This window comes from Rutidosis leptorrhynchoides, chromosome 2 (assembly GCF_046630445.1).
Source record: "Rutidosis leptorrhynchoides isolate AG116_Rl617_1_P2 chromosome 2, CSIRO_AGI_Rlap_v1, whole genome shotgun sequence".
Lineage (NCBI taxonomy): Eukaryota > Viridiplantae > Streptophyta > Magnoliopsida > Asterales > Asteraceae > Rutidosis > Rutidosis leptorrhynchoides.
In genome coordinates this window covers 68,376,630-68,386,643 of record NC_092334.1, presented here as the reverse complement: position 1 = coordinate 68,386,643, position 10,014 = coordinate 68,376,630, and the positions used below count along the sequence as shown (strand labels likewise).

The 10,014-nt window shown below is 31.6% G+C and overlaps 1 long non-coding RNA gene across 3 annotated transcripts; it reads left to right on the top strand.

The window, feature by feature from the left end:
* The first annotated feature begins 2,545 nt into the window (after nucleotides 1-2,545).
* On the top strand, nucleotides 2,546-6,551 carry LOC139890991 (uncharacterized). Of its 3 annotated transcripts, none has more exons than XR_011773490.1 (5): nucleotides 2,546-2,889; nucleotides 2,978-3,688; nucleotides 3,811-3,956; nucleotides 4,096-4,318; nucleotides 5,704-6,550. It is a non-coding gene; the product is annotated as an uncharacterized lncRNA (long non-coding RNA). The 3 variants fall into 3 exon arrangements; XR_011773489.1 differs by having other exon boundaries at nucleotides 2,978-3,090; nucleotides 3,495-3,956; nucleotides 5,704-6,547; XR_011773488.1 differs by having other exon boundaries at nucleotides 2,978-3,956; nucleotides 5,704-6,551.
* The last annotated feature ends 3,463 nt before the right edge of the window (nucleotides 6,552-10,014 follow it).

Here is a 10,014-nt window from a genome sequence, read left to right as displayed (position 1 = left end):
AAATGAATGAGGAGCCATGTATTTATAGGTAAAAAATGGTTGGTGAAAAGAAAAAAAAATAATAAAATAAAGGTGCCAATTTTGACAAAATAATAAAAACATGTTAAAAATGTTTTTAATAGGTTTTTGTTTTTGAAAATATTTAGTCAAAATTCATGGGCTCATTATTTAATTTATAAAAAAAAATCTTATTTCTTTTTATTTTTATTTTTTTATAAGCTAAAAATATATATAATGATTAAAATAACTTATCATTTAATTAATAATTATGTTACATATAGTTTTAAATATAATACGCATTAATATTAACTAAAGTTATTTTATATAATTAGTGTAAACTTTAGTTAACAAAAAGTGTCGACTAAAAATAAATATTTGATCAATGTCAAATTTAATTATATATTACGTATGGATAACAACCCTATTGTCAAATTAGTCAATTCAGGTATGAAAATATGAGGGTTGTTATAAGTATCATACACTCTGACATTAAGTGAAGAATATAAATTTTGACAAGAACTACAAAGCACAAACTCTGACAAGATCAAAGTCGGAATTGAAGACTCAAGAATATGTGTGAGGAGTTAAGAGGAATGAAGAAATTTCATTTAAGCGAATATTTCGAAATTTTGTTGAAGACTTTTGAATCGAATATATGATTGACATGATTTTATCTTGTTTCCTTGTATCGTAGAGATAGTTTATGAAACATAATATCTAGACTTTGGGAGAGACTATGGTTACTTTAATCCCTAGTCAATAAATATGAAAAGCTCGACTGCTTATACAGTTGTTCATTTTCGACGATTGCTAATCTTCATTGTAATTGTGTATCAAATACTACCGATACTTTGAGATAATCAATTGTTAAATTCAATTAATTACGCACTTGATTTTGTTTAAATCATTTAGAGTAATCGTTAATATTATATTTAATTGAATACTTACTAGCTCGATTACTAAGGACCAAGAAAAAGAGAAAGATTAAAGAGAAAATTATGTATAATAATTATTAAAATTCTTACTCCTTAAAAACACCAAACCGTTTTAATCCCATTGTGATTCATTCCTTTTTTCTTAAATAAAAACTCGCAAATTTAGTGTAAAAGTGTAAAGGCTTGGAAAACGATTAACAAATAAAGTAAGAACCGACAAGAAAGAGTATAAGTTTTTGTCATTTTTTTTTTGTCAAATAACGAAGACGATTTTCAAAATAAAATGACTTCAAATGAAGATTTACAATAAGGAAAGGAAGATGCTTGCACCTAAAAAGCAACAAGCTACGATAAACAAATCTATAACCGAACATCAACCTAACTAGATCAAAACCATCAACCAAGTTAAGATAATACATGCTAAACCATAAATCAAGCCAAACTACACAAAAAATAATATAAGAAACCAAACATAATCAAAACATAAAAACGAAACAAACAAGAGACTATCTACGTACCCCGATCCGATTTTCTCATTTTTCATTAACCGTCTCGCGTCGAAGCTTTTTCGAACGAGTATAAGTTGTGTCATAATAAGACCACTAAATATACTTTATAAAGTTGTATATTCTTATTTTTATTATTATTAATAATAATTTTATTATTATTATTAATTATATTATATTATATTATATTATATTATATTATTTTATTTTATTTTATTTTATTATACCTATATATAAAAGTACCCCAAAATTTTGTATTTTCCGTTTCAACGAATTGCCGTTTTGAGCTTGCGTCCACACTACAAAAGGTCCCTCAAGTTCGGCTCAATTTACAAAACGGTCCCTCGAGTTTACACTTTTTCAGGGGTAGAAAGCGTAAATATCTGATTTTATTAAAATAAAAGAAACTAATTCCACCCGAATTTTTTACGGGCCCTATCTTCTCGCTCGGTGCGAGTTAAATTTTTCCGAGACCACTTTTCAACTCGAAAAAATCAGGCGAACCCAACGGGACTAACTATACGCGAAACGTACATCGTTAAAAAAACACTAGATAACGGGCCCTATATTCTCGCTCGGTGCGAGTTAAGTTTTTCCGAGACCACCGTTTAACTCGAAATAATTTTACGAACACAACGCCACTAACTATACGCGAAACGGACATCGTTAAAAAACAACAAATATTTCGGCCTATATTACATACATATACATACACGTCCAACAAACAACCCAACCTACTAGATATATTAGGTACTAAACAACGTATATATCCAAATTTGACCACGCGTCGAATACAACCGCAGCAACGTGCGGTCGAATTTTTTTTCTAGTTATTATTATTATTATAAATTAATTATTAATATTAATTATGTTGTTATTATTTTATTATTTCTTTATAGTTATTATTATATCATAATTTTAATTTTAATATATAATTATAATTATCTATATCTATCTATCTATCTATATATAACCTATTATTATTATTATTATAATTATTATAATTCTTAAGCATTTGCCACGTGGCTATCTACCTACTCCCTATTCTTAAAAGTTTTTCTCACAACGTGACACCTGTCCTTTTCTAATTCGCCACATATTGAAAGCAAAATCAAAGCAGACGTTTCTTGCTCTTTCTTGTGACCCCTAAATTTTTGTCATTCAAATCCCTAACTCCATACCTATCTTCAATTAGGGCTTTCGAGATTTAACTCCCTAATTGACGATCAGTCTTCCACAGCACAAAAATTAGGTTTACGAAATTGCAATTCAAATCCACCACAAAAAGAAATTCCATTCAAACTGTCTGTACATCAATTTAAATAGAAGTATTTGTTCAACATCAATCAACATTCGATGCCCTCTGCGTATTCGAGATGATTGTACTCGGTCCTCTAATGCTGCCGTTCTTGGCTTGTCCGATGAAATCAGAGCTTCTGATAGTGTTGGTATGTTTGTATTGTTTCTTAACTCTTTAATATATGTGTTTGTCGACAATGTTTTTTAATAAGTATTAGTGTTTGAAGAAATATGCAGATAATGTGTTCTGTGTTTCTAATTCTTCCTTTGATTATGGATTCAAAGGATCTGTATTTGCAACCCTAAAAACGCGTTTCAAAGACAAACAATTCAGTCGTTACGATTCTAAGGTACGTTATTATTGATTAATTCAATATGGATTTTGAAACAATATACCTAAGAGAAAGTAACATTTGTGGTACTCAAATTCATTGATTATATCAATAGGTATTATAATTGATTTGCACTACCAATCGTTTTAAGTGTGTTTCATTTTAAGTAATTTTGGATGTATTTTTTTACTATTGGGGTTTGATTTTCTGATTTCATATTCTTAAGTTTGTATTAAGAGGTGGCAATTCTAACCCGTTTTTTATGAATGAATGTTTGGGTTTAGTTTATCTAAAATGTGGTCAAACATACCAACAAATTTTGCTAAAAGGGGATTTGAAAATACAGTTTTGATAGGTGAAATGGGTCGAAATTTCTCCAAATTTAGTGCAAGTTATAAAAAATTTGTCCAAAATTTGTCCAGATTTGGGTGGAGTGTAACAATCGCGACTCAGATCCAGATCTGGTATGCCTCTTGGTGATACGTTCAATGTCTAAATAAACACAAGTTGGATTCGAAGGCCTCTTAGTGATGTTTGTTTTATTTTCACATAAGTGAGGGTTTAATTTCCTGATCGTATTTGTGTTTCGGATTTAGGAGTCTCATTCGAAGTCATTGTAAGCACATTTATGATTCTCAATTGTTTTATTGTTAACTTTTAATCAATTTACGGTAACTAGATAATCTTACGAATGATATGTTTATCTCAATTTACTTCACGTTTTGACGATTGAAGCAGAAATGGAAAACAAAAAATTATCTAAATGATGATGCTATTGCAATGAAGAAGAAGGAATCGAAATCTATACATCAGAAACTTGTGATACTTAAGTAGGCAGAATTGGCACAAGTGTTTGGGAAATCGTTAAGGTTAATTCATTGGAGGTATAACCCTTATTGCACAAGTAATTTTGATTATTCTATAGGCAGTTATAGGTATAACATATGATACCGCAAAAGGTTCTCTCTCTTTGTTCAATATAAAAGAACTGTGTTTTCTTACTGATTTATGTTTATTTGTTAGTGTGGTATGTTTGAGAAGGGAAGCAATTGCAGCAAATCCGTTGTTGTAACTCTGACTCAACAGTATGTTGAATAGATTTGGTAGCAATGGAAGCTTTTGTTGTGATATGAATATGTTGAACTTTGTGTGATCTCAATTTTACAGGTTCATCTTACATAACGGAGTATGGTTGTAGCTAAAAAAGATTTCACCTTGTATGAAGGAAGACTTGAAATCGGATGGGGTGAGCTTATTTTTTACATTGCAACATCTACGCTTTTCTTTATCGAGTCAACACGTGAGTTTATAATCTTAATGGTTTTGTGAGTGGTTGTAGCTTGATTAAATTTTAATCAAGGGTTTTTGTTAGAATGATATAACTGTTGTAATTATGCCAGTGTGAAGTTCCACCGGGTAGAAGTTATTTATTCAGATCGAAAGTCCTCTAAACTATGTTATACTATTTTTGGAATATACTGAATCGAAAGCACCTTTTACGTGTGAAATTGATTTGAAATGTTGAAATGTTGTCTTTGTACAGATCTTTAGATGCTTCTTTTGTTATTTGCCTACAATTTGCCGTAAATTACCAAGTATGTAAGTAACCCATGACATATAAATTAAAGATTTGACATTTAACATCTACTTAAATAACACTAAAATTATCAAGTGGCAACATGGGCAATGGGTCAAAATGTGTTTGGTTCCCGCTGACACAATTTAGAGCTCATTTCAATAATGGTTTGGGTAGTTCCATACTTCCATCTACATTTTTTGGCAATATTTAGCGAATTTTTTTTAGCAGGAACGTATACAGAGTAGACCAAGCGTCTGACTTTTTATAATGCTATGATTCTAATTCACCACAAATAGGTACTATGCATTCACAATGGTATGCTATTGTCACGTAACTTATTTTATTACAATGTGTATGCTTAAACATTTCCTTATGGTGGATGTTTTGTTTAATATGCAGATGATTGACTTTATAGTCTATATCTGATTGTGTATGGGAGAACATACTTAGTAAATTTACTATACATGCATCTTTCTATCTAAATTCTTAATTGAGATAATGGTTCAAACATTATTCCAAGTGTTAAAATGACTAATGTTTTCTTAATGTGTGTTTTTTGTATTTGATATGCAACACATTTAGTTTTTACGAAAATTACAGTGTGATAAAAGTACTGATATTTTTTCTATTTGATAAGCATTTCTCTTACGATCTTATAGTTTCTATAAATCTGTGCGACGATAGTTTATACAAAATGAACTATAGTTTGGGCCGTTTGGTGTCCAATTGGGAACCGGTCAATGTGGACACGTCCCATATGCTGATTTAAGAAATTATGCACAGCATGTTTTCGGCTTATTTTGGTTATTGTGGAAAGTATGACAGGGTCCAATGTAACCCATTTCCGTGAACTTTGATGATGTGAAGTCACCATCTTCGTTTCAAATGTAATTTTCAATATGTGCTATGATTTTCGAGATATGGGATGTGTCCACATTGAACATTTCCCAATTGGTCACCAAACGGGTCAAGCGTTTAAAGTTAGATGTATATTCAGATTTTTTATGTCAATAATATTGTATTGTATTTACGTCAACGTCTTAATTGTTCAGATGTTATTTGGTCAAAGGAAACTAATGCAACTTGCGCCAACAAAATTGAAGAAATATCACAACGACATTTGGCACTTGGACTCAGATATCTGTACAGGCATTGTTATTGTTATGGCTTTCTATTTTCGAGGAGAAAATCTATGGTGTAAAATTGGATTAAAATGGTTGTAACAAGTCTAGATGTATAATGTCATCATTTGAGTTGTTGCGGGTTTGTGAGTGATCAAAATGGGTTGCATCAGCTTTTTCTAGGTCAAATAAAAAGGAATTAAAATGTATTTGCAATTTACGTGGATGTGGAGCTGGTCAAATCGTAAAGTCACTGATTGAGGATTGTCCACGTTGAAGTCCTTTTCGACTATGTTGACTTCTGATAGTCAACTGCATCAGAATGTGAGGGATTTGGTCATCGTAAGTTTTTACATGGGAATAATTAACTAAGAACAACAATTTTTGAAAGGGAAGAGCAATGGAATTTTTCAGTAGGTAATTTAGTGATGATAGTTTGACTTTAAAATGTCAAATGTCTATATTGGACAACACATGTTAATAGCAAAAATTTTAGTGTCTATGGTCACCCTCTGTTCATTTCGTTAATTGATATAGTCGTCATAATAGTCATTTGTAAAATATCTTAAATTGCTTATATTAGAGTGAAATGAGTATAAAACGGGTGTTATAATGTTACAATTGTTTTTATTGTCCATTTCGACTCTTTGACTCGTTTGGCCCTTCTGCATCGAATTGGTCAATTATCACTTTGAGAATTTGTAGAGTTAGTTTTGTGAGATGTTAGTTACTCCCTGACCCAAATACTTGGGAAAGTGTTGACCCATTTTTTGAGTATAATGGTGACCATTTTGACCCGCTTGAGTAAATACGCGGATTTTGCAGGTTGCTTCTTTACCATATGCTACAATGTAACAAAAAAACGTTTAATTGCGTATTTAATGTATAACACATACAATATGTACCAACATTAATGTATTAGTATACTAAGTTTTTAAGCCACCGTGCAACGCACGGGCTATTAAAACTAGTATATTATAAGGTGCAATGAGTGGTGTAAAGAATATATTATGGTATAAGCCTCTTTATACTTTAATAAAATGAGGAGTCTTGGATCAGTATGAGTTTAGCTGATTTTACTAAGCTATTTTTATATAACAAATTGACATTTAGTGGATCTTATAATATACTCCGTAGTAATATCTTACTTACGAAAGGCCAAAACTATATGCAACTATCGGAAACAAGTGAAAGTTTAAACTATTGCTTTCCATCTAGTGAGTAGTGACATTCGGCAAGTTTTAATATGCTCGTTGATAGTAACATTAGATATAATATCCAACTAAGGGTGCGTTTGTTTTCCTCTTAATGGAATGGTTCAGTGATGAATGTTGAACCATTCAGCATTCAGTGCGTTTGTTTCTGACCTCTGAATGACATATGATGTTGAATGATTCAGAATTCTGAACCATTCAAAGATGAAACACTCTCTTAACCATTAAGAGCCTAAATTTTCTGTAATTTTCTCATCAAATCCTATCCTGAACACTTAACTAACAAGTATATTGAATATTTTAATCTTGTTACACTTTGATAAGGTAATTTTACTCAGTTTATATCGTTCATTCTAAATTATTATCAAACAATTTATTTTCATTTAGAACAAACTTTGTTTAGAGGCTTTGAATGATTCAGATTATGAACCATTCAACGTTAGATCATTCAGTTTTATTAAACACACATTACTAAAAACAAAAGGCAAACATAGTAAAGTCCATACAAACACGTTATATGTTACAGTATATAAACTAAAACAAGTAAACAATAGTAGATTATGTTTGGTCTGGTTACTTTTGTAAGCTGTAAATCTATAACCTTTGTTTAAGAAATGTTTTGTATTTTAGATTATTTTTACTCGTCAGTCAAAAAGTCTTAATATCACTAGTGTAAGATGTGTTCAAATGATGTTATAATCTCATCTCTATATTTTTTTTTTTTATGATAAGCAATTATATTTACTGAGATGTACATATCTAATCGCGAACTAAGTTTGTGATCATTTTCAACTTTTTTACCGGTCACCTCAATATATATAAACAAACATGAGAACTTTTGTGAAGTTATTATCGCCCCAAATAGGCTATATTGGGAATTTGGGATGGTTAATTACAATTTTTGATGATATAAATAAACTAGAAAGCTTTAAGACGTGTTCAAAATAACCTCAATATTCTTGTTTTGATTCTTATGACAACACATAGAATATACTTGGCACTTGGCTCTTTGCTTTCTCAACCAACAAACAATTATAATATGTTCATTTGAACTCTCTGCCCTCTATCTATATACAGTGGCGGAAATAGCATGGGGCAAGGGGGGCAGATGCCCCCAGTCGATTTGCAATTTTTAGTGTAAAAATTTTGGGTTTTTCGACTTTGCCCCCGGTGGAATTTTTTTTGCCCCAAAACCTCCATATTTTGCCCCAAAACCTTCATATTTTACCTAAAAACCTCCACATTTTGCTCAAAAATCACCATATTTTTCCCCAAAACCTCCATATTTTACCAAAAAAAGTTGATACGCTTTAAAAAAAATTTCACCCCGGGTGAAAAAAATTCTGTTTTCGCCACTTTCTATATATACAATATATCTTCTCAAATAATATTTCTACCAACAAAAAAAAAGTGCCATTAAAAAATGGAGATGGTGCAACAACTTTTCATGGCTGCTTTTGCCACTTTTGTATTCTCAATCCTAGTTGATAAGCTTACTTTTGTTACCATCAATGGAGAAGAATGTAAGTCAAAAAGACCTCAAGTTTACAGTACTAAAAGCAGTAGCAAGAAGAAGAATAAGAGCAGTAAAAAAGTTCGATTTGCAGAACATGATCAAGTTGCGTTTGTGGTCAATGATAAGCTTGTGAAACTAGACGTCGTCAATCTAACTACCAACAAACAACAAATATTGCCAACAAGTTATGATTTAAATGAGGTATATCTTGGTGCTGATTGGATGGGAGAAGAATTAATGATGTGCAAGGAACTTGGATTTCATATGGAACTTTTTGAACAAGAGTTTGATGGTACTCAAAATCAAAGATATGTACAAACCGATGAGACACAAACATGGTTGGAGATTGATGATGACGACTTTGGTTGTTAAACCGTAGAGGGTACGAATTATAATATTGCGCTTGATTTTCTTCCAAATAAATATCCAAGATACATCAATTGCTGATAACGTTGACAAATGAACGTCACCCTAAATTTCACCTATTCGACGATGATGGGTCATGATTGAGTTGGGACACGAACATGATATGGCGCCTTAGATTCATATTTAGCTTACTAATATTTAGCATTATTTCCTTAGCAAAGAAGTTGTTAGTGCATATTTTGTAATCCCTAGTTCCATGAACTTTAATGTTTTATTTCAATCATATTGTAACCTGTAATTTTGTTAAACGTTGATTGTCGATTTGTTACTTTATATATTTGTAAATGTTTAAATGTATCTGTAATGTCACTCGACAGTCGGCCGACTGACATAGTCAGTCGACCGACTGTCATCCACAGTCGACCGACATAGGAACTGATGTATTTAAGTCAAATTAATCTCCATTAATTTGGTTAATCACTCTGTATATTTTCATACACACAAACAGTTCCAGGTCGGGTCTCTCTCAATCTTCATGTCCAAATACCACAGAATGTCAGTCTAGGCTTCGTGTTTATCAAGATCTAATCTTGGTTTGACTTGTACGAACCCGAAAACCCATAGATATTCGTTTAAGCTCGTTCTAGTGTTATTCCGCCTCTAGATCGTGTTAGGTTGATTCTAAGATCCTTTCACAGCGTCTACAAAGTGGTATCAGAGCATTGGCTTGCTGAATCAATTGTTTTAAACGAGTTCTTGGTATATTTTTGGGTCAAAAATTGGTTTTGGATTGAATTTTGTATACTTTTACGTTAATCCTTTGGTTTTAATTGCTTTAGAGTGTTTACAGAAGTCATTCTAAGTTGTTTAAGGTGTTGGTCAGTAGTTTTAGTTCGAAAATTGAGCTTGAAATCGTTTAGAAGTCAAAAACCTGATTTTTGGATTCTAGCTCTGAGAGAAATCACAGTCGACCGACTTAGGTGCCAATCGACCGATTTTCATGTATTTCGACCGACTGTCACTCGTTCGACCGATTGTAATTCGTTCGATCGATTGTCTCAAAACCGACCGACTTATGTTCTAAACCGACCGACTTTCGTTATAAACCGACCGACTTTAGTTATAAACCGACCGATTGAAGTAACA